At 27.7% G+C, this 5,856-nt stretch overlaps 1 non-coding gene across 1 annotated transcript; it reads left to right on the top strand.

Moving 5' to 3' along the window:
• Positions 1-5,053: 5,053 nt before the first annotated feature.
• Trnay-gua lies at positions 5,054-5,152 on the top strand. The gene is made up of 2 exons: positions 5,054-5,091; positions 5,117-5,152. It is a non-coding gene; the product is annotated as a tRNA-Tyr (tRNA).
• The last annotated feature ends 704 nt before the right edge of the window (positions 5,153-5,856 follow it).

Here is a 5,856-nt window from a genome sequence, read left to right as displayed (position 1 = left end):
TTATATTGAAAACGTTGAAAACTAGCGAAATCGAACAAAAAAAAAAAACTTTAATGTAATAAAAAAATTATGGAATGACCCATATAGATTTTTTTGTTTTTATCTTAAAGCAGACTTCATTCTCGATGATTTAATATAATGAAAGATTCTTTCCATGCATAATTGACGCTTTTAGATCGATTCTTACGTTGAAGTAAGAAAACCCTATGTATTTTAAACGGGAAACTTCACCCTCTTACAGGGAGTGGCTAAGATGAAAATAAAAATTTCGTATATAGCCCAAAAATTTTTTTAATTTTTTTTTAACGATTTTAGGGGGCGGCACGATGAAAATTTTGCCATCACCCAAATAAGAACCACCCTAATGTAGGCCTTATAAAAGGTCTACATATATGTCACGCATCATTATAATTTCGACATCAGTGGTTGCCTCATTAACTCATAAACTCACACTGAGAGAAATTTTAACTGAAAATTACAAACGTATAAGAAAAAATTACAAAGCGAATAGTAAAAACTGCGTTCCTCCGATTATTTGTAAGAATTATTCGTATATTGATAAATAATTTTTACAATAAAGTTATGTAAAACATTTGGCCATTGACTATATACAACACTAAGCCATAAAAATTACATGATTTTATTGTAATTTTTCTTAAAAAAAAATGACTAAATTTACGATACTCACAAGTAAATTCTAGCAGATTGAGAATTCACGCACTACCGGTTTCAGAATTTACTATATTTTATTATAAATTTTATTTAAAAGTTGGACATTTTTTGTGCTAAGTTCGGCAGTTTGTGCTAGATTCACGGAGAACGGCAATCAATTCCCGGCAACCTTTTTTCTTTTCTGTTTACACGCTCAAAACTCGAAAACTAATTGATAAATAGAAAAAATTCATTCTTGATAAATTGTTTAGAAATAAATTACCAACAATAAACCTCGCTTAACCCCATACCTAGCTTCAACAGATAAGGCTGTAGAAATGCTTGAAATTACATGACAATTCAATCATTTGTTTAATCAGTCGGCCATCTTTGTGTTATTTCGCCCCACAACCAGAATTTTTACAAAACGATATAGTAAAAAATATTTAAGTCTATGCTAACTTTTATATGTGTACATGATAAATTTTATTATATATATTAGAATATTTATTAAATTGTTTAGTATTTTTTATTCGAACTTATAATATTTTTTATCGTTTCCACAAAACATGTATGTGCTTTATTTTAATTAACTCATAACTTATTATCTAAGACATTAATCAAAAAAAGTAATTCTTTATAAATTGTTTAGAATTAAATTCTCAATAATTAACTCCACTCAACCCCATGTCTATCTGCAATAGATAACGATGTACAGAGACTTGAAGTAACATAACAATTTTTTGACATTGTGTGACATTTTACATAATTTTATTGTAGAATATCATCTCTCGCGGCCTATCCCAGAAATAAAACAAAAAATACAAAGCAGTATAGTAATTTCTATTCAACATGGGTTTTAATTTTTAGTTAAAATTTCTATCAGTGCATAAATAAAAAATAGAAACATGTCAGGGTAAGTATCAATATATTATATCTTATAAGACTTATTTACAGTGTCATCTTAAAGTAGTATCAGTTATATATTTTTTTAAACTATTTTTTGTGGTTGATTAAATATTAGTTATAAGTTTATTATTCTTTTTTTTCGAATTTTCAGTGATTGTTTGTAGTTTTATTTATTTTTGTAAACGAAAAAGTGTAACTGTTTTTTTATTTTTTTTGTGATTGATTATAATATATATCACGATGTTATTGATTGAATAAATACGAGTTATGAGTTTATTTATTTTTTTTTTTTTTTAATAAAAAAGTGTAACTTTTTATTTTGTTTTTTTTTTTTTTTTTCATGAAAGAATTGGATAAAAAAAGTGTCAATAATAGTATTTTGATGAAAGAGCGTGGATGGTATCTAGTTTTTATTATCGGAATAATTGAAAAGTGTATTGTCTTAAATTAGCTTCAGTTTTTGAAATATTTTTTTTGTGATTGAATGATATTAGACGGAACGTAACTAAATTGAGACTTTGGATAACAAAATGTTTTATTGAAAAATCGTGTTGATTTCGGAGTAATTGTTTTTATATTTTTTTTTATTTTTTTATTTGTAATGAAAAAGTGTAACTTTTTTTTTTTTTTTTTTATGAAAAAATTTGATAAAAATAATGTCAATAATCGTATTTTAATAAAATAGCATATATTTATTTTATTATTTATTTTTGTGTTTGAATGATATTGATCATTATTAATGTTTTTTTTTTTTTTTTTCTTTTTTTATAGATTTTTTGAAATTTTTAGAAATACAATTGAATGATTTTATTGTGAATGTATGATTGAATTGTTGTAATATATGATTAAGGTGTAATCAGTTTCACTTTGTTTAAAGTATGTATGATGATATTTCTATTTTTTTTTTCAGACTTCAAGTTCTCTATGTAAATGATGAAGATCCAACCGTTAGAGCTTGGATTCCCTCACAATGGTTACATGAAGTCGAGCAATCGACTTTGGTTTTTATTATCAAAATCGCAAAAATAATTACAAAACCAGACAATGGAGTACAAGTTTTATTCGATGATGAAAATGTTCGATGCACGATGGAAGACAACAAAATCTGTTTCACTTTGATTGAATAAATAGAAAATTAACACTAATCGATAATAATAATAATCATCTATATACAATTTTTTTTTTTTTCGAAAAAAATTTTATCCATTCATGTAATTTATATATACAATCATACTTTTTTTAGAAAAGTTTTTAGAATAAACATGCATATTTTAAAAAAATAATTCTTTTCGATGATTTATTTAAATATTTCATTTATGAAAAATATTGTTTTGTTTTCTTTTTTTAGGATGTATAAGTAAGTAAAAAATAGAAATCTTTAAATTTTGTTTACTTAATTGTAGATTTATTTTTACTTTTTATAATATAATTTCTTAATATCAATCGCATCAAATATTACTGAATATTTCTTTTCTAATTTTTTTAATTATTCTAATTTCATCTCAACTCATATGTATTATTAGGTGATTCTGTTAGAACGCGTAATGCAAGGTGATTTCCATCTACTAAGTTTTTTAGGCTGCTGAATTCTGATTCGTTTTCGAGAAATACCGAAATCCGGTTTGGTAGAAAAACGTCAAATTCTTGATTAATAATTGCGATGACTTTTACTCCGAATCTTGTATTAGCTTTTCTCAAATTGGTGATTTTATATTCAGCCCCTGGTGTTAAATCAACCATCTTCTTTAATGGTACATTACCATTAATGCAGGCAGCGATTCGGTTAAGTTTTGATAAATCCATCTTCTATAAGAAAAAATTACAAAATGATAATATAAATGAAATAATAATAATCAAAAGAGTTTATATTAAATAAATTAATTTAAAAATATATATATATATACCTTTGATTTGTTTATCTCAATGAATTCTGTTGAATGCTCGAATTGATCTGATGCTCCGGTTCTTGATTTCACTCATTTTATATTGAAAAAAAGTTCTCGAATGTTTTTGAATATTCTGGAATGTTCTAGTATGTCTTCGAACGTTCTCAAGAGTTTTAGATATTGCATCAGATTTTTTCATAGTCTGGAATATTCTCAATCTATCAATAAATATCGATCAATCGAACATTCTTTATTTATTTTCCGAATATTTTTGATCTTCCCTGAACATACTCGATTTTTTTTTCCAGAACATTTTTGATCTGTTCGGAACAGTTTTCATTCGAATGGAATATTATTGTTTTTTCCAGAAAAAAACTTAGTATATATAAAGCTTGAAAAGTATATAGCACGTTCAGTTTCATATTACTTTTCATAACGTGAGTATCAGTATAAAGAAACAAAATGAGTTCTGAACAGTGTCTTAGATTAATTAAAATTATGGAGGAAGCATATAAAACTATTCGAACACCAGAACAAATTGAAAATTGGTTAAAATTTGAAAGAAAAAATATTCGGCTTTTGAATAAAGCATTGAAAGTTGGAAAGACAATTAGTGATAAATTAAGAATTCAAACAACGATTTCTCAACTTAGATCATCGAGTGAAAGATTTAAAAGTCAACAAAAACATGGTGCTGGTGTTGGATATATTAAAAAACTAAGTGACAGGGTGAAGTCGCTAGATGGTGATTCAGCAATTCAGGGACGAATACGATCAGGAACTATCGTCAATCTTCAACATACTGATATACATTCATTTTTAGAGGATGCTAAAAAGATGCCAATTAACCGTTTAAAGAATATTATCAAAAATCATGAAAATTTGAAAGTGAATGGTGTTTTAGCTTGTAAATTTAGAATTGTAAAAAATGGTAGTAGTATATATAGGACAGTTCTGGACCACCCCCCCCCGATGTGCCTCCCCCCGCGACCCCCCGCTGTGATCCGTGGTTGATTTTGCGGAATCCGCGGATATCGTCCCAGGGGGTCCGCGAATTAATTTAATTAGATCAAATCTCCCCGGGGGGTCCGTAAATTAATTAATTAGATTAAATTGCTGCAGGGGGTCCTTGAATTAATTAATTGGATTGATTAATTAATTTATTAGATCAAATCGCCACGGGGGGGGGTCCGATTTTTCATAAGACGCCATATTGGTTTTTCCATAAGACGCCATATTTGTTTTTCTATAAGACGCCATTTTAAAATTTGAAATTTTGAAATTCCCGGGTCCCATTTTTCATACGACGCCATATTGTTTTTCCGTAAGTCGCCATATTGGATTTTTTTTTTTTCAACGTCTTATTGGTTTTTTCGCAAGACGCCATATTGGATTTTTTTAAATGTCATCTTTGGTTTTTAAAAGACGTCATCTTGTGTTATTATTATTATTAATGAATAAAAAATATTTTCCCTAACCGGGATTTGAACTCGGACCTTCGGCATGAGAGTTTGGCACGCTATCCTCTGAAACAAACAAGAGATTATGCTATTCCCTGTCGGTAAAAGAATATTCCTTCAAATATTATTCAATGAAAAACTAAATCGCCTTCGATAGCTCAGTTGGTAGAAGCGATGGACTGTAATTGGTTTAATTAAAATATAAGAGATATCCAGAGGTCGCTGGTTCAAATCCGGCTCGAAGGAAGATTTTTTTTTTCCATTTTATAATAAAATAATGTTGATGGAATGAAAAAAAAAAAATTTGTCTTGATAATGGTTCGAACTGAGGACCAATCATTTTATAGGTTGGAACCTTAGCTCTTGCATCATCAAGACAAATTACAGAAAGTATTGTAAGTAATTTCAATATTTCATCATCATCTATTCGATGTTTGTAAAATAAGTCGTAGAGGGGGTAAAAATGGTAGGAGTAAATAAGAAGTGGAAGGGATAGAAAAAAGAGGGGAGTGGTTACTCAGGGGTATAAAAAGATTATCATCAGTTTAGAACTGGTCACTATACAGTTGAGTTGAGCTGAGTTGATATATATTAAAACAAAATGTCAGCATTTATTGATTTTCAAGGATTTCAAGAACCTCAAGGTTTATTTGTTGTAAAAGAGTTGGTTATCTAACCTATAAATTCAAGATCTTCACCAACTATAAAAATATTCAAACCACCTTGTGAAAAATCACGTCTAACTGAAGAATATAAAAAAATTGTGGATAATTGTGAAAAAAATTATCATGGGATATCTTGGGAAGCTGGTTGTGATCAATATAATAACGTATCAACAATAATCATTGAAGAATTAGTTGGAAAGTTTAATTATTTATTTGTCAAAGGTGAAGATAGAAAAAAATGGTTAACATTTATTTTACGTTTTAATCCAATGACAATTTTTAATT

The sequence above is a fragment of the Aphidius gifuensis genome, linkage group LG2 (genome assembly GCF_014905175.1).
Source record: "Aphidius gifuensis isolate YNYX2018 linkage group LG2, ASM1490517v1, whole genome shotgun sequence".
Classification (NCBI taxonomy): Eukaryota; Metazoa; Arthropoda; class Insecta; order Hymenoptera; family Braconidae; genus Aphidius; species Aphidius gifuensis.
Note: the sequence above shows the minus strand (reverse complement) of the source record. Positions and strands in the feature narration are given on the sequence as shown.